The following is a 24,075-nucleotide window of genomic DNA, read 5'->3' as shown; positions in this document are numbered from 1 at the left end:
GTACTGATATTCCAAACTCTAACCAGCAGTGGGAAATCACGTACCTGAACACATTTAGGACCAAAACACTAACAAATCAACCCTATGTGTGTATCCGCAGACTGTACACTGTGCACCCATCTGTATTGTGGTATCATCAGATTTTCTCCTTCAAACTCGAACTCTACTCATTTTGACAGTCAGTCAGTTCATCTTCATCTCCATTTGCTGCATCAGCTGATAGTTTACATTATAGCTCTGTTAGCTTAGCTCTGTTTATAGACAGGAAACAGCCAGTAAAACCACAAATTACCTTCATTTTCTGTACCATTTTTGTTGTCTATAGCTGCATTTAAGATCCATTCGGAATCATCCAAAAAAGGTCAGAATTGTCACAGTTTACTCTGAGTCACAGATCAACAACTGGTGAACTTAACAAAGATAACAGCATCACATAATAAATTTATACTTTCATACTCCTCATAATCAAACTGTGTAGAAGAAATGCTGCAATTTCAGAATTAAACCCCATTCTTTTTACTTATATCTGTATCCAGTGGTGAAAACAACATTAGACACTTTTACAGAGAGATCCTAGAAAAAAAGGTGAGATGGTGATCCCATCTACGTGAGCTTAAACGTAGCATAGGTAATAAACAAATACATGCACACACATATGTATGTAGGTATATATACATGAACATGCACACGCACACACACACACGCAAATACACAAACACACACACACATACACAAACACATGCGCCTTCAACACCTTCAAACTGTTAAAATGTTGAGTCCCTGCTTGTCTCTGTCTCGTCTTGTCTTGTATGCATTACTAGTCTGTTGTCTTTCACTTCTTATGTTCTGTCTTGCATCATTCAATTGAAAAAAACAAAAAACAAAAACCTTGCATAGGTAGCGGTGAGAAACACTGTTTTACATAGCATTCGGGACTCATTCCACCTTTATCATGGCTCTGTTACTACCCCCAGAGACGTTACAAAGCCATGATAAAGATGGGACCAAATGATCCCACCCTTTCATTTACACAGACACCGTTCTGGAATAAAGGTGAAATATTCCCGTAACAGAAGTGCTGTGTAAAAAGGGCTAGCAATTGTAGCTTTTATTGCAGAGTCATTTTCTTTGACTCTAAAAGTTGTTTCCTAGCAGTTCATATTCCATCGTATTACTTTCTCACACTTTGGTTAAGGCCCCGTGGCGTTCATTTTTCTCACCATGGGAGACCGGCTGAGAGATTCACTCCTTCCTGTAGTGGTCATATAAACCCCTGTCGCTGCAAATGAATTCAGTTCATACCTCTACAGTCCAATACCTTGGCAACTTCGGATGGGAGCTCTTTATTTTAAACACTCTGATGATGATTATAGATATCTTTTTCAATACTTAAATAAGTAGAAATTATAAAATAGTGCATATAATCTCTTTAAATTAAAAATATACGGTGTTTCTGCTTGTTGGAAGGAGAGCACTTAATGATACCATTGACAATACAAAAATAATGTGTGAAAACAATGACCTTCAGAGCTTTATTCAATGAAGGATAGAGGTCCAATCCCAATTCACCCCTTAGCCCTCCCCTTTGGCCCCCTTGCACTTGGCACTACCCCTCGAAATGGAGCTGCAAGGGTTAGGGGTTGAAACATTCCTCTATGAAATGGGACAACCCTTAGCGTCCTGTTACGTCACCAGCAGTCATCGATGCTGCTGTAAACAGATACAACAACTTTGTTTCTGAAAGTATACCCCATGCCGTCAGCGGCTGTAACCGTTTCTGTTGAATGGGCTTTGGTCATCTTTTTGCGGCTATCAACTATAAACCACAGAAATGTGATTTATAACACATCGAAATGGCATTTACCAGTCGATCAAATAATTAAGTGTTTCATGAAGAAAATACGGGGCAACATGGTGGTGCAGTGGTTAGCACTCGTGCCTCACAGCAAGAAGATCCTGGGTTCGATTCCAACACCAGTCGACGGGGGGTGGGCCCTTTCTGTGTGGAATTTGCATGTTCTCTCCGGGTATTCCGGCTTCCTCCCACCATCCAAATACATGCACTGATAGGTTAATTGGTTAATCTAAATTGCCCATCGGTGTGAATGTGAGAGTGATTGTCTCTATATGTCAGCCCTGCGATGAACTGGTGAAATGCTCAGGGTGTACCCCGCCTTCGCCCGTAAGTAGCTGGGAAAGGCTCCAAGCGATCCCCGTGATCCTAGTGAGGATAAAGCGGGTTCAGAAAATGAATGAATGAAGAAAATATGTACATTTGTGTGTTTCTTTCATCACACTGCTGCACTTTTTGCCTGTGTTTACCTCCATCTTGCCAATGATTCAAACAGAATTATGGGATATTTCTCCTATCCCTCCATTCGTAGTGTGGTCCTGGAAAATCCCCTTAGTCCTTCCCCTCCGTCTAATGGAAAATCGGGACAACACTACCTCTTCACGTGTACGCACAAAACGTAGGGGTAAGGGGGAGGGCCAAGGGGTGAACTGGGATTCAGCCATAGTCTCTGTTTAAATAGTTGGTAGTATTCGGAGCTGTGGGTGCATTCTCTACTGCTGACAGCTGTGAATATCAATAATACATTTAAGGTGATTACACACTAATGAAAACATAATTATGAACATTTTATGTCATATATGCAGACAAACCACTCCTAAATCACACTGTACTGGACTGTGATATGCTATAGGTTTCTGTATCGTAAAGATTCTTTTCACTCTGTGTGTATTAAGCCATATTTTTTCATTTAATAATGATCATGACCATGACCCACTTAGCATTCATACAGCATGTTCATACATAATTCCTGTTCCCCCTGATACTTTTTAGCCTCGGGCCTAATTTCTAACAATAAGCTCATCATTGTATGATATCAAAGAGGACCTCATGGGAATGCATTTCCTTCCACCTCATCCAATCTGCCGAAGGTTGCTCTAAGGCTTGTTGGTGACCTTTGTTCTGTCGGATTCTTGCATAAGCCTTACTTACGTATTCTTGAACACTATTGTTGGCAAAAAAAATCACAAAAACACAATAAATGTTTTGTTGCTGTTGAGCAGACAACAAAAAATGGCTAATCCTTCTCTTTAGCTCAAACCACGAACTGCAATTTATGCAAACTTTTTGCAGAGCATCTGGTACTGTACACTGATGTACTATACACACATAATCACATGCACTGCAATCAGCTCTAAACCACACAAAACACATCATTACATCTCCAGATATTATTGGTGCTGAGCCAGACCCTCTGGCATTTTCTCATTGTTTGTTTCTCAGTTTATGTCGATGGCTGCACTGAGGTCTCTTAAGTAATACTGGCAAAAAAAAAAAACCCTGATACACTGTTGTCTTGTTTTGTGAAACCCACAAAACATGCAGAATCTGGTGTCTACACACAAAAAACTCCCTGAACATTAACATAAAAGCGCTCATGAATACACATTTACAGATAAGTACAAATGCAGAGGCACAGTAAAATTAAGTGTCTGTGTTTGACTGTGTGTTAAAGACCCATCTGCTACAACTAAATCGTTACAAAACAAACAGTATCAGTCTCCAACACTTCCCATGAAATGCTTTTTTTCCCATCAGCTCCTCCTGTGTTTGAGCTCTACCCTGAAACCATGGTGATCTCTCTTCTAATTAAGAGGTAGTATCATACATTACATTGCCATTTGCATAACTAGAGCTAATAATTTTGGCTCCAAAAACAATGTGGTGTACTTTCTTTTTGACAGCCTCCTTCAAGCGTGGTTATCATGTATTTGTTCACATACACAGGGTAGCACTTAACAGCTCTGTCATATGTCTGCATATCTTGTGGTATATGCAGACAGTCACAGTCGACCAAAAGGACCATTTTGGAAAATCTCATCAACACCCTTCCTTAAATCAAACAGAATGTAGACTATGGTCTGATGTGTGTAAATGGAGCGTCGCATTATTTTTTGATACCGATTCCTCACACATTTTTTGATCAGATGAAAAAGAAATGTCAGTGTTGGTCTCTGGGTCTGATTGGTTGACCAAAGTGAAAGCGTGGTTACAACATAGACTGGAAAGGCTGCTATGACACATCAAAAGGCTGGTCACTAGAAATAGCCATGGCAACCAGTCTGCCGCACCGTGATATCACAACAGAAGGCGAAACACTGTGTGTGGTCTTTTAGGGTGTTTTATGATATGTTTGATTCTTCAAAGATACAGAAAATACAAGGAAAACCAAGGAGGCATCTGCCACTAAACCATTTAAACATATGACTTTGATTGTTTGAATGTTCTTTTGGGAGGCTCTTTGTAATTCAGTCTTCAATGCTGAATGTAACATCTGTCATCTGGTGCCAGAAAAAGCCTTTAAAAAAGCACAGAAAAGTACCCATTCTGTTTTCGAGTGATACCTGCACCATGCTGCACTGTCTGCTAGAACCACCCATGTCAATGTGTCCTTGAGCACGACTCAACAGCAGAGATGTAATGTTTTGTCTGTAGATGATTGTGCACTCTCTGGCACTGCTTTTCCCTGAGTAGACGGCAGCACATTAGGTCAAATAAGACAGCAACAATACTAATAAAATAAAATAGATGAAAAAAAGAGACCCAGATTTCCTGAAATACTCTGCATAAGTGGTTAAATGCCAATGTCAAGAATAGAGAAATAAAAAGAGTGAAGTGTTTAGCAGGAGTCTCAGTGTGTACCTGCATACTGAACATAGATGTAAAATCTGTGTTTGAATGGGGGCAGCCCTTTTATCCTTATAGCCGTTTCTGAATATATACTCCTGGATCTGTTCCGCTTCTGTAAGTTTGTGCTCAATGGAAAATACAATTTGACATCTGAACTGAAATATTGAACTCAAAGTCTGAGCTGACAATTCAGTCTGACCATCCTTTAATAGTTGTCATGTCGGCTTCTGGACTTTGTCTGTCTTTTCTGTTTTGTTTGTCATTTCCTGTTTTATTTTGTTAAGTTTCCCTCATGTGTCTTGTCTGTTGTCTTTACTTCCTTTTGTGCTCACCTTTCACCTGATTACCTTGCTCCTCCCTGATTATCTCCACCTGTGTCTCATTGTCTTCCCGCCCTCTTGTGTATTTAAACCCTGTGTCTTCCCCTATTCCTTTGCCAGTTTGTGCTCTACAACTCGTTTGTGTTCACTAACCAGCATTTCTTGGATCCTGTTCGTTTGTCTGCCGTGTTTGACCTGTTTTCGTCCCTCGACCACCGATTCAGCCTGTTCCTATCCTGCCTGCCTGTTCCCGACCTGGTTCGTTTTCCCGACTCTGTATCTGCCTTCTCCCTTTTATACCTCAGCCTCCAACGATCACCTGTGCTTTGACCTTCGCCTGTATTACTACCGTGAGTCAGCCTGTCCCCCATGTACCGTTGCTTGTTAAACTGTCTTTCCGTGTATGACCTGGCTTGTTTTTTGACCACCCTCTGTCTGTCCCTAGTGGGGATTCCGTTGGGGTTTTCCCGGCTCGGCCAAGCTGGTCGTCTGCCGTATCCACCCGCAGCCCAGACGTTTATCCCCGGAACCAGAGGCTCCACAGAAATTATATTATCTCTGTGTTGTACCTTGTTCTCTGTGAAAGTGTTTAATAAAAACACTAAACCTTATTTACTTGTGGTCTTGCTTTTGGGTTCAGCCTTTGTACTTAGCCTTTCACAGTACAAACTGGCCAATACAATGAACCCAGCAGACCTAGACCAGGTCCGGGAAGCAGTTCGCTCCCAGGGGCAACGCCTGGGGGGACATGAGCAGATTCTGCATTCCCTTTTGGACAAGATGACTAAGCTCGCCACCCAGTTTTCCCAATTCACCCGTAATCAGGCGTCCGCCCATAGTCCACCGAGTGAACCTGAATCCTCTGATCCACCTGTGAGAGCCTCGGAGGAACCCAACATCCCTCCTCCCTCAAAGTATTCAGGTAACCCGGACACATGTCGAAGCTTTTGCACCCAGATACGTCTAATTTTTGATTCCCAACCCCGACGTTTTTCTTGTGAGTCAGCTAAGATCGCTTATGTAGCAAGTTTGTTGGAAGGGCCTCCATTAAGTTTTTTCAATTCTCTAATGGAGCAGAATTCACCCCTAACTCAGTCAGCGTCTTGCCTGTTGACCGAACTTAAAAGAATATACGATCATCCTGTTCGTGGTCAGCAGGCTGGACTGAGACTTATGAGGCTGAGGCAGGGAGACCGTTCGATCAGACAATATGTGAGTGAGTTTCGTTCTCTGGCAGTAGAGTCGGGTTGGAATGAGGCAGGATTAATAACTGCTTTTCAGTCAGGACTGAACCGCACCATTGGGCGTGAGATGGCGCTCCGTCAGGAACTACACACTCTGGATGACGTCATCTCAGCTGCCATTTTGGTCTCGGACCAATGGGGCATCTGGCAGTCTGAACCGTCTGGGATCCATCCAGCTGGTCGTGACAAGAAGGTTGTAGATCCTCCATTACCCGTACCGGAATCTGGCCAAGCCTCGAGGGAGGAGCCAATGCAATTGGGCCGCACACGTCTGTCCGCAGAGGAGCATCGCCGTCGTCTTACGACCGGACTGTGTCTATACTGTGGACAAGAGGGACATTGGGTCGCCAGCTGCCCGCTGAAGCCCAAGACTCCGGTTGGTGAGGGCTCGCTGTTGAGCCGGACGGTGTGTATGGTTAACTCATCTCGTGTGCAGCCTATGGTCTGTTTGTCCTCTGATTCTGTCTCTCGGCAGCACACCGTCCTGATAGACTCCGGCTCAGACGCTAATCTCATGGATGAGAGACTGGCCAGACAGCTCAACCTGGATCTGGTGCCGATGCAGCGCCCCCTGGAGGCACGGGCTTTAGACGATCACATCATCTGTCGTGTGGTGCTGCGCACTCAACCAGTCTCTCTCCAGTTCAATGATGGCCATTCAGAAAGACTATGTTTTCATATATATCACTCTGACTCCCAACCTCTCATTCTGGGTCATCCGTGGCTTACTATGCACAACCCGTGGGTCGATTGGAAGACAGGAGAGATTCTGTCTTGGGGCGAGGGTTGTGCCAGCCACAGGGAAGAGACCCGGTCCCAGAATTCCCCGTCCGTTCCTGTTCAGCCAGTTGTGGCTTCAGTGGAGACCGTGAAGGAACCTGAGACTGATTTTCCTGCTTTGAATAAGGTACCAGAGTGTTATCATGATCTCAAAGAAGTTTTTAATAAGGCCCGTGCAACTTCTTTGCCTCCCCACAGACCGTATGATTGTGCCATAGACCTGCGCCCTGGTACCAGCCCCCCTAAGGGACGATTGTATTCCCTGTCTGGCCCGGAAACCACCGCCATGAAAAAATATATCGATGAGTCATTAGCGGCTGGTTTAATTAGACCCTCGTCGTCCCCAGCAGGAGCAGGTTTTTTCTTTGTAGACAAGAAAGACAAGAGTCTCCGCCCCTGTATTGACTACCGTGGCTTAAATGATATCACTGTCCGTAATAGGTACCCATTACCACTCATGTCATCTGCTTTTGAGCTATTACATGGTGCGAAGGTTTTTACTAAATTAGACCTCCGTAATGCCTACCATCTGGTCAGAATCAGAGAAGGTGACGAGTGGAAAACGGCATTTAACACTCCCAGTGGGCATTATGAGTACTTGGTCATGCCATTTGGTCTCACCAACGCCCCCGCTGTTTTCCAAGCCCTGGTAAACGATGTACTGCGTGACATGCTCAATGTTTTTGTATTTGTCTATTTAGACGACATCCTGATTTTTTCCCCGGATGTCGAGTCACACGTCCATCATGTCCGCCAAGTGCTCCAGAGACTCCTTCAGAATCAGTTATTTGTAAAAGCAGAGAAGTGTGAATTCCACCGGCCATCTGTGTCTTTTCTGGGTTCATCATTGCAGAGGGACGTGTGCAGATGGACCCGGAGAAGGTTAGTGCAGTTAGGGATTGGCCTAACCCTAGTTGTCGAAAGGACGTCCAGAGGTTCCTTGGATTCGCCAACTTTTACAGAAAGTTCATTAGGGGGTTCAGTAGTGTGGCTGCCCCCCTGCATGCTCTAACCTCTCCTAAGTCTGTGTTTAGATGGGGTCCCGAAGCTGAAAAAGCCTTTAGAAGGCTGAAGGACGTCTTCACTTCGGCCCCCGTTCTGTCAGTCCCGGATCCAGCTCTCCAGTTCGTCGTGGAAGTGGATGCTTCTGACCTGGGGGTCGGTGCGGTCATCTCGCAACGGTCGCCTAAGGACAACAGGCTCCACCCTTGTGCCTTCCTTTCCAGAAGATTGACTAAAGCAGAATGTAATTATGACATCGGCAACAGGGAGCTGTTAGCCATAAAGGTCGCCCTGGAGGAATGGCGACATTGGCTGGAGGGAACGGAGGTGCCGTTCCTAATATGGACTGATCACAAGAACCTGGAGTACCTGCGGACCGCCAAGAGACTCAACTCTCGTCAGGCCAGGTGGGCATTATTTTTCACCCGTTTCGATTTCACACTTTCCTATCGACCGGGCTCCAAGAATGTGAAGCCCGATGCTCTGTCCAGACTGTTTGCACCTGATACTGCTAATGTTGAGCCTGAAGCTATTTTACCTGGGTCCTGTGTGGTGGGGGCGGTTCGTTGGGAGATTGAAAGAACTGTTTCTGAGGCCTTAAAGGACTGTGACATCCCGGCTGGCGTCCCACCAGACCGTCTGTTTGTTCCCCCTAACCTCCGCCCACAGGTTATTCACTGGGCTCATACCTCCAAGCTGTCCTGCCACCCGGGAGTCCAGCGGACCATGTTCATCATTAAACAGCGCTTTTGGTGGCCGGCCATGGAGAAGCAGGTGGCGGAGTACGTCGCGTCCTGTCCTGTCTGTGCGGCGTGCAAGACCTCCAATAGGGCCCCGGTTGGTCAATTACATCCACTTTCCGTCCCCAGTAGACCCTGGTCTGATGTCTCGTTAGACTTTGTGACTGGACTGCCCCCGTCTGACGGTAATACCACTGTGTTAACTATTGTAGACCGATTTTCTAAAATGGTCCATTTTGTCCCATTACCTAAGCTCCCCTCTGCCAAAGAGACCGCAGAGGCGGTTCTGTTTCATGTCTGTCGTCTGCATGGGTTCCCTAAGGACATAGTTTCTGATAGGGGCCCTCAGTTTGTTGCACGTTTTTGGCGTGCTTTTTGCTCCCTCATCGGGGCTTCTGTCAGTCTGTCGTCGGGGTACCATCCCCAGTCCAATGGTCAGACTGAACGGCTCAACCAGGTGTTGGAGGCCGGTCTCAGGGTGTTGGCATCCCACAACCCGGCGTCTTGGAGCCGTCAGCTGATCTGGGTGGAATACGCCCACAATTCCCTACCCTGTGCTTCTTCTGGTCTGTCTCCATTTCATGTAGTGTATGGTTATCAACCTCCTCTGTTCCCGGCCCTGGAAAAGGAAGTCAGCGTTCCGTCAGCCCTGGCTCTGATACGGAGATGTAAAAGGACCTGGATTCGTGCCAGACAGGCTCTGCTTAAGGCGTCTGGCATCTACAAGACTGCGGCGGACCGGCACAGGACTCCAGCTCCGGTCTACCAGCGTGACCAGCGTGTGTGGCTGTCGACCCGGCATCTCCCTTTGAGGGTGGAGAGCCGAAAACTGGCACCCAGGTTCGTGGGTCCTTTCCCTATATCAAAGGTTATTAATCCTGTCTCTGTACGCCTCAAATTACCCAGGACAATGAGAATTCACCCGTCGTTTCACGTCAGTCAAGTCAAGCCCGCAAAGGAGAGTCCGTTAGTCCCCCCCACCCAGCCACCTCCACCGCCCCGGATCATCGATGGGGACCCAGCCTACACGGTGCGCCGGCTCATTGCAGCCCGTCGTCGAGGGAGAGGGTTCCAGTACTTGGTGGACTGGGAGGGATACGGCCCTGAAGAACGTTCCTGGGTGCCCGCCTCCTACATTTTGGACCCGGACCTGATTCGGGAGTTCCATCAGCGCCACCCGGAGGTTCCTGGGCCGTCCGGTGCCGTCCCCTAGAGGGGGGGGTACTGTCATGTCGGCTTCTGGACTTTGTCTGTCTTTTCTGTTTTGTTTGTCATTTCCTGTTTTATTTTGTTAAGTTTCCCTCATGTGTCTTGTCTGTTGTCTTTACTTCCTTTTGTGCTCACCTTTCACCTGATTACCTTGCTCCTCCCTGATTATCTCCACCTGTGTCTCATTGTCTTCCCGCCCTCTTGTGTATTTAAACCCTGTGTCTTCCCCTATTCCTTTGCCAGTTTGTGCTCTACAACTCGTTTGTGTTCACTAACCAGCATTTCTTGGATCCTGTTCGTTTGTCTGCCGTGTTTGACCTGTTTTCGTCCCTCGACCACCGATTCAGCCTGTTCCTATCCTGCCTGCCTGTTCCCGACCTGGTTCGTTTTCCCGACTCTGTATCTGCCTTCTCCCTTTTATACCTCAGCCTCCAACGATCACCTGTGCTTTGACCTTCGCCTGTATTACTACCGTGAGTCAGCCTGTCCCCCATGTACCGTTGCTTGTTAAACTGTCTTTCCGTGTATGACCTGGCTTGTTTTTTGACCACCCTCTGTCTGTCCCTAGTGGGGATTCCGTTGGGGTTTTCCCGGCTCGGCCAAGCTGGTCGTCTGCCGTATCCACCCGCAGCCCAGACGTTTATCCCCGGAACCAGAGGCTCCACAGAAATTATATTATCTCTGTGTTGTACCTTGTTCTCTGTGAAAGTGTTTAATAAAAACACTAAACCTTATTTACTTGTGGTCTTGCTTTTGGGTTCAGCCTTTGTACTTAGCCTTTCACAATAGTATCTGGTACCTTGTTTGTGAAAACCATAGAATGAGAGCCACTTTCTGCTTCAATCTGGTCAGAGCTCAACAGCTGGATCCAGAAGAATGAACATCAGTCATTATACCTTTGTACATCTTTGGCAACAGTTCAATGCAACAAGAACAGTCTCTGATCGACTGAGACCAGGTCGAACAAATCACACATTACCGCCTGTCCAAGAGGAGAATGAGTCTGGCAGTTATTGATGCTTATCAGGGCCGAGCTGGGAAATGTGCCTTAGACATAATTTGTCAGAATTTGAGAAAATATGTGGTTAGTGGAATAAAAATGTATTCATGAGACTCTCAACTATATTTATGAACTACTTGCGTGGTGACCCATGGGGATCCACAGGTTCTAGATGCGGTAGTTTTTATGCTGTTGTGTATTCATACCTGCTGTACCACATTTGTCCAGCCAAAGCATTCTGGCCACAGCAACGTGATTGTAAGGCTATTGTATTCCAAAATTACTAATATCTCCCAAAATATTGGTCCTATCCACTTGCTGTTTTCGCTAGTCTCTTCCTTGACCAAAAATAGGACCAATGGCCCTGTAGCTTACTGGCCAAATTAAAAGCTTTGGGAAATGTATCCAGATGCCATTTATTATCACCCAGTTATGTGTATTTATTATATTACAGAAATAGCCCATGTTTTGGTCATATTCCAATCAGATCTGTAAAAAATTCAAATTCCAACTTGATATCATTGATACTGATTTATTGGATCAATCCACTTCCTATCTCTTATAATGGGAAAATTTTTCAAAGTCGCACCAAATCCAGAATCAGATCTGGATCAAAATAATTTCAATACCTTGTGTTGACATCATCATACAGAAGCTGTATACCAAGTTTGAAGTCAATCAGAACTGGAGTTTTGGAGAAGACGACTGAAATGTTTTCCCCATAAGAGCCCATGTTAAATTTTCCGTAAGTTCCCAGATCCAGAAGAAGATCCTGATCAGCATGTGGCCATTATGTTTTGGTCATGTCCCCATCAGGGCTGGACTGTAGAAATTTACACTGGATATCATTTATATTTACTGAGTTATGGCATTGATCCACCTCCTATGTCTTATAATGGGGGAATTTTTCAAAGTGGCACCAAATCTAGAATCAGATCCAGATCCAAAAAATTTCAGTAACTTTTGTTGATATCATCATAAAGAAGCTGTATACCAAGTTTGAAGTCAATCGGAATTGTAGTTTCGGAGAAGAAGATAATTGAAAGTTTTGTAATGGACGACAGACGCATGACGACAATAGCCTACAGCTTGTCGGCCGGTAAGCTAAAAAATGCATAAGTGTGACAAACTGCAGCAGTCAGCTCTTTCTGGATTTTGTGTGAATCCCTGGACACACACACGCACACAGAGGCCACTTGGCTTTTATAAATAGATTGCAGGGACATGGTGCTAAGTCTTTCACAGTTTCTAAGTTTTCTGTCGCACAATTATCAAAAAAAATTAGGTGAAAAAATTTCCATTTAGCATATTTCAATGTTGAGTCACTACAAAGTGACCACATATTGAAAGATAATCTTTTCAGTCATACAGTCACATTTCAGATGTGTTAGGATCAACATCTACTTTTATAATAACTCTGGAAATAGTAACATCAAAAGTGGGGGATAAAGGATGTAACCCTACTCATTCCAACTCCTCTCCTATTCCAGCGCAAATGAGAATTAGTCTGAGACCTCTCAGTTCAAATACTGAAAATTCCTGTTTTGGCTTCAGCAGTTCTAAAAATCAACAGCAGGAGTTTCAGTAAAGCATCAAAATTCACTAAACATTTCCATAACAACATTATTTGATTGTCACGTTAGCAGTAAAAGTGTGAAATTAGACAAATAGCAGTACAAGTTAATAACAACAAAAACAACATTACATTGTAATTTGCAATAAAGGTTGGACTGTCTCTCTCCTGCCTTCATCATCATCATCACTCACTTATCCACATACGTGATAGTGTTTATTATATAGTTCTATAGATGGTAGAGGTTCCTATTATTTGTACAAACTGTTGTAGTAGTAGTACAGCCACTGTTAATACTTGTACTTGTAGTAGTAGTATTAACAGTCATGGACCTTTGTTCTGGTTATTGGGAATTATACTAACACCAGCTGATCTACTTTTGACAGTTCTCGTTCAGTTTTCTGTGCATCAGTGCATCCATTTGTCTCCCCCTACTTCCCCCCTTCTCCCTTCTCCCCCCTCCCCCAATCTCTCTCTGTCACTCTTTTTCTCTTTCTTTACCCTCTCTCTTTAACTCCAACTGGTCAAGGCAGATGGTCATCCTCCAGCAGTCAGGGTCTGCTCCAGGTTTCTGCTGTTAAAAGGAAGTTTTTCCTTCCACTGTCACCAGTCACAAGTGTTTGCTCCTGGAGGATTCTGTTGGATTTCTGTAAATTGACTTGAGAGTCTGGTTTTGACCGGCTCTATATATAAAGTGTCACGAGATGACTTTTGTTATGATTTGGCGGTATATAAATAATATCTGATTGATTGATTGAGTTGTGTGTCAATCAGCCTTTCTGTTTTTTGTGTCACATTAAAACCATAAACAGAGTACTACAATCTTCATCTGACTTTCTAAGTTCTGCATCAGATTTCAGGGTCATTCCAGTTGATATTTCCAACTGGGAAATTCTGATTTCCCAGTTCAAATAATGGATTGGATTTCTCTAGCGCTTTTCTAGAACCCAAAGTGCTTTACATTCTTGACCCATTATTCATTCGCTCTCACACTCCCCCTCTGGTGGTAAACTACATTTGTATCCACAGCTGCCCTGGGGCAGGCTGACAGAAGCGTGGCTGACAATTCGAGCCTACGGCCCCTCCGACCGCCACCAAACATTTATACATAGGGATGGGAATCGTTAAGAATTTAACAATTCCAATTCCATCATCGATTTTGCTTATCGATCTGATTCCTTACCAATTCTCTTATGGATTCTCATTGGGTGAGGGAATAAAACAGTACAAACGGGTGTTTGTATTAACTGTATTTTATATTTCTATCTGCACCGAAAATATAGCATATACAGTATGTACAAATAATAATAACAGATGATGCCAGGCCCGGTTCGGGGGGGGATGGCGGCCGCGACTGTGGTGGCCACGTGCAGTGAAAGTGAAACTAAAGTCGCTTTACTAATTCCTCTATTGCCGCATGTCCACTACGTCGAACCAGTTCAACTCGGCTTGGCTCATCTCCTGTTGTTGTGCACCTCATTTCCTTTCTCCTACCTTCGGAAACTTGTATTTGAGGGGGTACAACGTTTGTTTTCCACACCAGAACCCGAACTGGGCTCAGCGCTCACTCTGCCGCTCCATTCACAAACGTCGCTAAGTAGCGTATCAAATATGTGACATTCTTGTAAATGAATCACATGCTGTGGACAAATATTTGAGCATATTGGAGGGATTCCACCCTTTTGAAAAAATGGAAGCTTTGACAGTGTTCCAGTGGACCTGGTGTTGTCTTTTTAGACCATTTCTGCCTCAACACTATGTTGGCTATGTTCTGACCAAAACAATGCAGCGTACGCATGATGTCATCACGCATGCACAACAAAGGTGGAATCAATAAGCAGAATCATTAAGCAGGCAGGCAAACGATTCCAAGGAATCAAGCTACTGGGATTTGGTTCTCAATTTCCATCTCTATTTATACACCAGTGTGAGTGGCACTGGAGGATGAAATGTTTTGCCCAAGGACACAACAGACACAACTAGGACAGAGTGGGATTCGAACCATCAACCCTTCAGTTATTGGATGACCCCCTCTACCACCTGAGCCATGGACACCCCAATATCCAATACACCACCAGATAATTACATATTTTCTTGCTGTTCCTGAGCTCCAGACTGTTTTCTTCATGTTATTCTTGTGTCTCAAATTGATGTTCTATTCTGGTCCTTTTTCCAATTTCATATTTCTTAAGATTTCCCAGTTTTCTTCATACTCATCTACTTTTCTACCTGTGTATCTGCATGTGTCTGCATTTGGATCCTTTCCATTCTCATCTTATAGACTAATTTGGAGATATGTCTGAAATTTTTGACAGGTACCTATCTCTGTAAGCTGCATGTATGAATGTAAGAGCTACAGCAGAAACCCCAGTGAGCATAGCAACAGAAATTTCACTCATTCTTTTTTTTTTAGAGAATACTAAACTGACACAAATTCCTTGATTATTTTAATGGTCTTAATCAATACATATCCATATGATTTAAACACGCAAAAAAAAAAAAAGAAGAAAAAAAAAACAACAAAACACTCATTAAACATAAGTAACTATTATAAGCATTACAGTCTTACCTCATTATTCTCCTCATTAATAGCTCATTACCACCGCCAACATACATGACACACTGTCAGGGTTGTATTGCATGGAAACATATGCTCTTTTTAGTTATTAGCTGCCTCATCATATTAAATGAATATGCTTCTTGCATCACAATTTCATTTAAGAACCCTCCAGCTGAGATGGGTGATGTCCCATCTGTCAGGATGTCCGACCAAAACCCAACTGTCATCGCCTCCCGGGGGTTGAGAAATCATTATTTCAACATGTTTGCCAGCATGGGGTAGTACAGAAACACAGACCCTTCCAATTAATCTTAGTTATTACTATTGTCGTGTTTCTGCAGCCGACCGCTCTTTCTAAAATGAAACCAGCTCATTATCTCACCCTGACCAATTACTGCAGACTGAAGAGGCTGCAGTGTGTACAGGCATTGGAAGGCAAAATGGAACAGTATTATCCCGCCTGCATTTCACAAAAAACACAGGAAAAGCAGTGAGCATCAAAGGTAGAGAAGATGAAGGCCTTCCACACACTCCCTAAAACCCAAACTTGCTCTTGCATACATGCACAGAAAACCTCTCATGGATATACAAATACATATGAATATGTATGAAGTGTGAAGATATGGATAGCAATGCCTATACCATCCCCACTGAGACATGCACATGCAAATCAGCTGAGGCACCTAAAGCATTAAATTGGCTCAGACTTAATCCAGCTCTCTCTTTATTCTGATGCAGCTCCAGTTCAACTGAGAGCAAGAGAAGCCCACTGCTTTTAGTCCAACACAATGGACAAGGTATCACAGACTAGAAAACATTCAGATGCTTAAAGCTGCAGTGCTTGATAATTTCTTGGTGTTACTAGGCAAAAAAAAATCCGTAATTACCTTTTGGCATGTTGTTATTGAAGAGGTTTGACAGGAAACAACACTTTAACCCATAAAGACCCAAACAATCACCAGTGAATAAAACCATCTACTGATATAAAGTATTTAATACCTGTTGATCCACTAATCCTACCAATACATGTAAATAATTGGTGTAAATGCAGTTTATCATCTTTTCATGGTCATCAGATATGACCCACTCAGATGTTCAGAGGCTCCGTAGTTAACATGGAAACACCGTCATCTTCGACAACATTGATTCAGCAGTAAAACCCATGGAGTTGGATCAATGACAGTGGATGGAGACACTTGGTTTATGTTCAGTTAATGATATATTTTCCTAAAAAAGTCACTTTTTTCAGTTTTCCAAGGGCTATTCTAATCGTTTTGTCGTCTGTCCATCTGTCTGTCCATTCTACTACATAATCACATTATCTGAAGAATGCATTGAGATATCTGCACCAGATTTATACTGAAGATGCATCTTGACATAGAGCAGAAGCTTATTGAAAATAAGTTACCTTGACCTACTTTTTTCTAGGTTAAATGGCCTTGTACCTTGTGCAGTTATAATTTCTGAGTACTTTCAAATACACTTAACAAAAATATAAATGCACAAAAATAAAATGGTGAGTTAAAATGGATTTTCATGAAATCTGCTCAGATTTATGATTTATTTGTGAATTGATAGATTTGTTTTGCTCAAATATAGTGGTCCAGTTTCACTCGGCCACTCCCAGTGAGTATACTCAAAGGTTGAGTTTTTCGACCCAGAGGAGTCATGGAGTGTGACAGAGCAGTGGCCAATCTGTGTGACCAGTACATAGACACTCCTTACAGTCTAGGCAATAAAAGGGCACACCAAACTGGGCCCTTTTGTCACTTGTCAACATGCCACAGATGTCGCAAATACAGGGTGTCCCATAAGTCTCCATACATAGGAGACATATAACATTCCATACATATATGGTTCTAACATGTATTTCTTTATATTTCTTCTTTATAGTTCTTCAGCAGTGGAGGACACGCATTGAAATGTGTTCCTGACAAAATGGCAGTCATATAGAGCATATTATATAAATAAAAATGGTTTATGTCAAGAAACGTTTATTTTTCCTATGTATGGAGACTTATGGGACACCCTGTAATGAGGAAGCGTGCCATTGGCATGCTCAAAGCTGGGTTGTCCGTTACAGCAGTGGCAGCACGACTGAATGTGCATCATTCCAGGCCACAGTTGACGACATGGTGATATCTATGTGCTGCCGGTGTACTGTTCTGCGTGAGGCTAATGGTGGACACACTCGTTATTAACGTCTGTAAACTTGGACCGTTGACCCCCATTGTGTTCTTGATGCCGTAACTCCTGGACTATTTCTTTTCAACTGCCTATAATGCTCACAAAATAAAGTCCATTTGTTAAGGAAAATATGCTGTTATTGTTGGCCATATACTCTATTTCATTACATTAAAAAAAATCTAAATATTTCTTTGTGCATTTATATTTTTGCTCCATGAATAAATATGTATGTATTAAGTTTTACACAAAGACAATCTAATCTAAATCATAGGGCAGTAACTTTCAACACAACACTATATTTGGCCGAAGTGTATTAAAAGTGCGCAGCATTTTATGTTGATATATCAACCCTCAACTTTATTTGAGCTTTTTATGATCATCTATGTGATCAGTGAATCAAATATAGTAAAATACCCGATTTTCACAGAAAAAAGCAAAATACAGAGGATAATATTAGAATAAATAGTAATAAATCATTTAAGAAAGGTTAAAATAGAGAGAAAAATATATTTGGGAACTTCCATAAAATTAGCAGTGGGCCTCTATGGGTTAAACCCCTCTGTGGTGTCTTGTTTTCAAAAAATTTACTTCACAACAATAGTTTCTGGCTACTTATATATACAAGGACAAGGACCTTGGCTCAAAAATTAAACCAATGCTCAAGTATTTTAAAGTGTAATAGCACTTCAGAAAGCCCTAGCTAAAAATGCTATATCAATATGTTTCCAGGACCGATTCTGATCCATTAATAAGAGTTCTATTTCATCTCTAAATTGCTGCTCCATTAATAAGCTGTCACTGCAAATACAAGGCTTTGATTCTGCTATGTTGAGCTTTGATTTAGAGGTGTGGATTTTGCTGTTAAAAATTACCATTGTACAAAGTCAGTGAGCTAGCATTTAGCATTATCTCACCTACGACTCTAATGCCGCGTTTCCACTACTTGGTACCGGCTCGGTTCGTCTTGACTCGACTCGACCTTTTTGTGTTTCCATTACGAAAAAAGACCTGTAATCAGGTACCTGGTACTAGTTTTTTGGTATCACCTCCACCGAGGTTCCAAGACTGGGGACCAGATACTAAAATGTGACGTGTAAACACTGCAGACTACTGATTGGTCAGAGAGTTGTCTCCGTGATCCACCGTTTTACAAAAAACAGATGTGAAAGTTTACAGTAAATGTAGCGGTAGCTTAATCCACATGATGACAGCCCGAAAAACTACACCATTCAGTCAGGAGATTCAGTCTTTGGTGGCCGACGTAAAAATTCAGCATGAGTTTGACGAGACAACACGTAGCGAGCGAGTTTATCAGCGACGCTCTGAGCAGACGACACGGAAGTAACGCGCTGCATCGCTATGACGTCCAGGTACTGTAATGGAAACAGTCTCCAGGAATAGTATCTGGTACCCAAGTTGAGTCGAGCTGAGTCGAGTTGAGCCGGTTCCACGTAGTGGAAACGCAGCATTATTGTTCATGCTCCTGTAGCTTCGCCCCCTTTGTCCATATACAGTCACTTACGGCTTCACAATCATCAGTCATCATGGTGATGGTCAAACTCATGGCTTCAACACAGCAGTTCTTAAAACAATGAGTGACATCACAGTAGCTATTGCAAGAGAGAATTGTACCAACAGCTTACAGTCACTGTGAAGACGTGAAATGAGTTTGGTGTCTAAAGGTCAAAGGTCACTGTAGCCTCATATCTTTCAATTTTTGAACACAATGTAATTAAACATATAAGTGAATGTCCTTAAATTTGGTACAAAAGTTGGACAAAAGGATGAACTGAAAGTATTTTGGTGGCCAAAAGTCAAAGGCCAAGGTCAATGGGATCTCATGTTTGTCTAGTCATATGAGCACCCAATCTCATTTTTTTCCCCACTTTGTCACAATCTTTCAGTTGGACAGAAGGATGAAGCAAAAGTATTTTTGTGACCAAAAGTCAAGGTTACAATTACCTGATTTCTGTCTATTTTAATCAATGCAATATATTGGGTTTTAATCAAAATTCTTACATTTTTACTTGACTAAAATGATGCACTGTTTAGATTTCAGTGTCTAAATGTCCAAGGTCAAGGTCATAGTGATCTCACAAAACATTTTTGGTTATGACTGCTGGCAATTTAAAAAAAAAAATGGCACAAAACAGATTATGATGCAAGAATAGAAGATGCATCTGACTTAACTTATGGCTCTTGAACCTTATGTCACTAAGTCCACCATCTGCCAGATAATTACAAAAAAATTTAATACCATATAGTATACTAATTCATACCATTATTATTGACCAAGGTTAAGTAAATATGTAAGAATTGTGCATTCTTGTCTGCTTAAGTGAATTGTTGTTCCAGGTTGTGTAATACTCAATGCTAATTGCTTCCTTATTTAAAAGCTAACAATAACCAGCATTAAGACAGTCAGGAGCGAGCATCAGAATTTCCATGGAAAAACTGACCCAAGTCCTCTCCATATAAAGCTGTACAGGCTGTTTTCATGAATGTGTGAAATCCACAGCCTAGAAATGCAATTAGGTCACATCAACAAATAACAAATGACCAGCTCCCAGAATAAAACCGATTCCAAAACAAGCTCCACATAATGACAGAATATACAAAATCCAAACTATCTAAAATAACTGAGTCCATCATCCATCACACAGTATTAACTACAGTCAAATTTGGAGAGGTTTTTGTCAGTCTTTGGCTCTCTAAGGCAAAGAAATCTCTGTCAATGCCACACAGCCAGGCTTCCAGATCCAGCAGTGAGAGAACAAAATTACACCTGCTGCTTTGTTTGTTTCAGTGATAAACCTACAGAATATAAGATATTCCATTCTGCAGACACCACAACAGCAGACTGAGCACTGGTTCACATTGTACCTTAAGCCTCTGTGTGCTTTACTGTTGTTTATATACAGTACTTTATAACCTCATTTGTAGTTACTATGGTTACCTTATTTCTGCACAGTGGATCCATGTCTTTTTACTGGAGAGAGATAGTTAGCAAGAGAGGGGTCTGTGAGGTGTAAACTAATACGAAGTGTTTATTGCCACAGTACTGAGGGACTACCTTTCTCATTTGTCTGTTACCAGAGAGCCAATCAGCACTCTCGTTCTATCATGTGTAGAGGTAACCTGCCACCCTGCTGCCACAGTAGCCTACTGTGGCAATAAGCATCACACATGCCATGGGCCTTTCCAGTTACAGGAAAAGGCTAGGGTACCAGTCACCAGATCTTTTGGAGATTTTAAAAGTTTTGCATCCATACATGTATCATTTCAAGAAATATCTGCATCTAGGTGGAAACAGGAAAAATGGATTAAAACAGTGTAATATGTATGCCACACCTGTATGTGGTGCTGTATGCAAACACAGACAGAGCTGCAGGATACACTAAAATCACAGAAGAATGCAATGAGCATGTGCATGAGGTCCATCTTCTTCAGCGCGCTGAGTACAAACATAAACACAAGAAGAAGAAGAAGAAGAAGAAGATGGCAAGTTTTGCTGTAGTAATCCTAATAAATTTAGCAGCACCTGCAGCCCAAACACTACTCTGTTATCCACCATTATTGTTGTTATCATTTCCAAAAAGTGGTGTTTTGCCTATCCATACAGCAACGCAAGGGCGGCATTGTGAGATTTTTCCGTTCTGGGACCCATTCTCCAAAAATACCGTTTCAGGGCACCGACAACGCTGATGTCATGTAGACGGAACAATATTTTGCAGACTGATATAATTTCACTGTTGTTTGCATGGGGCGTATACGCCAGATATCACCACAGTACTGTGGCGACAAGAGGCTGATGAGTCCATGTAACGGCACTCCTATTTTTTTGGCTCATTTCGCCCAGGGCCGGGGTTACATTCCATGTGTTAGGGTTAAGAATAGGATTAGGGTTAGGGGATTGCTGGATTATGACACTGCGCCAACACAAGAACCTGCATCAAACCCAACACATCAGTGACATAACCCACCCCTGAGTGAAATACCCCTAAAAATAGGAGCCCCTTTATGTAACAGTATCTATGATTGGCTCTGTGGCAACAAAATGTCGTTACTGCTTATTGTCACAGTAGAAATGCTAACATTTGATTGGCTCTGTGGCAGTAGACAAACAGATATTTCGTGCCACAGTACTGTGGCAGTAGCCATTGTCTAAATAACATTTTCTACAAAACTGAATGAAATCTTAACATTTGTTTAAGAAAGGGGAAAAATCCAATTAGACGCTGTTCAGCTGAGTAGTGACCAGATCAAACTAAAGTCATAAAATACAAACAAAACAGCTGTTAAATACTTTGTGTCCCACATCATTGTGTCCCTCGTCTGTACACTTGAGGTTCATCAATGCATGGAGTGGGTGTGGGTGATATTTGATCTCTGTACTACAGCTGTGAATAGATGTGACCCACTTCAGTTTGCTTAAGTGCAGCACAGGCCAAAGACTGCAGCTTTACACTGTGGGATACGACGAGCAAACACAATTCTCCATGACAGTGAACATACACGCTTTGTCTGGTTCATGGTGTTAAAGGTTAAGCATTTCCTGCAGGATAGACCACAGTTGGACATGGTTGGTTCTAAATCTGCTATAAATGTAATATATGCTAAATAATTTTTTCTCTCTCTGTAACATTGGTAAGGCAGGGCTGTATTCAGGGGCATGACCCTAGTGGCTTCTTAGAACACATTAACCCTTTAACCCGTAATGTATCTGTGGTGAGCGCTCTGTATGTAGGATTTATTTGATATATTCATAAAAATTCAACCATTTGCTCAATAGGAAAAATTTCAAAACATACTGATAGAACGGACCTTACTATTTCCATGGACATCCGAGCATGCTCAGTGCAGCCCCCAATGCCTGTGGAATAGGGGGCAAAACAGAGCAGTGAGTGAGAGCGACTCAGTAAAAAAATAGATTTATTTATTTATTTATTTTTAAAATTTGTTTACTTTTTGTTTTTTACAGTGTTTTTACTAGGTTTTGACCGAGTAACTGCTTTTTGGAGTTCAACCAGTTGCCAAACAGCACCTGGACTGATTAACTAAAAAAGAGCCTCAAAATAAAACTACTGGGCCAAAATTCAAATACTTGTTGTTGTTCAGTGTGTTCCAGTTCACAGTTCATGTTCAACATCCCAAATCTCTTATTGATGTACATTCTGAGTGCCTTATTTAGTAAAAACCTGTAAAACTTCATTTCCTCTCTTTGTCTTTTTCTGTTATTCCACCCTGTTCTGACCCTAAAACACAGTAAAACAAAACCACTGAAGAAAAGGAACACAACAGATGCAAATTAACAGCAGCGCATTTACTGAAATAATGTCTCAGGGGTTAAAGAGTTACGATTGTTCTTAATTCTAGCCACCATCAACATACTAAAGAAGTCCTGTACCCACTTTCCAGTCAAACTGTTTTAACTGTATTTACGCTTTACATTACAATGTAATTTGGTAATAATCATACAAATCATATACTGAAAAGGTACAATATATAACATAGTGAGGAAATATAGATGTTTGGGTCTTTAGTTTGTTTTTGTTTTTTTTTGTGAACAGCTGTGGCAATATGTGCATGTGACCGTGCTGTTACAAATGAAAGAGGAGAAAGAAATAAAAAAAAAAAAAAAAAAAACAGAATACAGAAATACTATAAAATAGAACATCAAACCAAACTTTAGGCATGGACGATGCAAGGTTTTTTAATCATGTTTGAACTGATTTCATGTTGGTTCTGTTATAGTGACATTGCCACCAAACACAGCTCCAGACAACAGAAGATTATATCTTATTAAAGCTGTCATATTTGAATGTTGGCCTTACAGTTTTTCTATTATAAGCTTATGTGTCAGGGTTTGTCCGATAGGTGAAAATACCATTGAAAAGGGTGGATGTTAACATGTCCACAATGAAAAGATAATTATATACATTATACTCCATTTCTGTGATTAGATGCTTCTGTGTACCTCTAAGGCGACGTATACATTTATAGAAACAGGTATTTCCCCACCTCAGATTTCAACAAGTGGTGTCAGGCACAACAAACCCCGCCCCTCGCCCATATTGTAGCTTATTTTGGCATTGATCCAGCTGATGTCATCATGTCTATGCATGTGCTGATGTCAGCATATCAATTGCCTCTATATATGTACCAAGTTTGAAGTAAATTGAAACAAAATTTATGTTTTTATAGACATGTGAAATTTAGGCCATTATAAGTAAATGGGAGAAGAAAAAATATTTTAAAAATTCATAAAAATTTTTTACTTTGACCTACTTTTCCCAAAGTGTAATGACATCAATTCTGGGTCACTGGCAATCTATAAACTAGGGATGCACTGATACCACTTTTTTCCAGATTGAGTACGAGTATGAGTACTTACATTTGAGTACTTGCCAAGACCGAGTACCGATACGAGTACTGAATAATACCATTCTAGTTCTTAGTTCCTTTTGTAAATGTGCTTTATTGTTGTTGTCATTAGTCTGACTGGAAGAAAGTGCTGCTACTGACATTTAATGTGTTGGAATGAGCGTTTCTCAATTAATCCACCAGGAGGCGCCGCTCTGAATTAACCATACTGGACAAATACCACGAAGAAGAGTAAAGTTTTTTGAGAAGAAGAAGAAAGTCAGTAATAACAAACATGGAGACGACAGAGGTAACACTAATGTGATACTAATATTGCAGTGTTTTTGCTAGAAAGGTTTAAAAGCTTAGCTTCAGCAGGTAGAGAAATAAGCGAT

At 42.0% G+C, this 24,075-nt stretch overlaps 1 long non-coding RNA gene across 1 annotated transcript; it reads left to right on the top strand.

Annotated features, from left to right (window-relative positions):
* The first annotated feature begins 1,685 nt into the window (after window positions 1-1,685).
* Window positions 1,686-23,719, top strand: LOC115414631 (uncharacterized). Its single transcript, XR_003934689.1, has 4 exons — window positions 1,686-1,885; window positions 4,689-4,700; window positions 6,457-6,459; window positions 23,705-23,719. It is a non-coding gene; the product is annotated as an uncharacterized LOC115414631 (long non-coding RNA).
* The last annotated feature ends 356 nt before the right edge of the window (window positions 23,720-24,075 follow it).

Source organism: Sphaeramia orbicularis, chromosome 24 (genome assembly GCF_902148855.1).
Source record: "Sphaeramia orbicularis chromosome 24, fSphaOr1.1, whole genome shotgun sequence".
In the NCBI taxonomy this organism is placed as follows: domain Eukaryota; kingdom Metazoa; phylum Chordata; class Actinopteri; order Kurtiformes; family Apogonidae; genus Sphaeramia; species Sphaeramia orbicularis.
The sequence above is the reverse complement of the archived record's forward strand: the minus strand, read 5'-3'. Positions and strand labels throughout refer to the sequence as shown.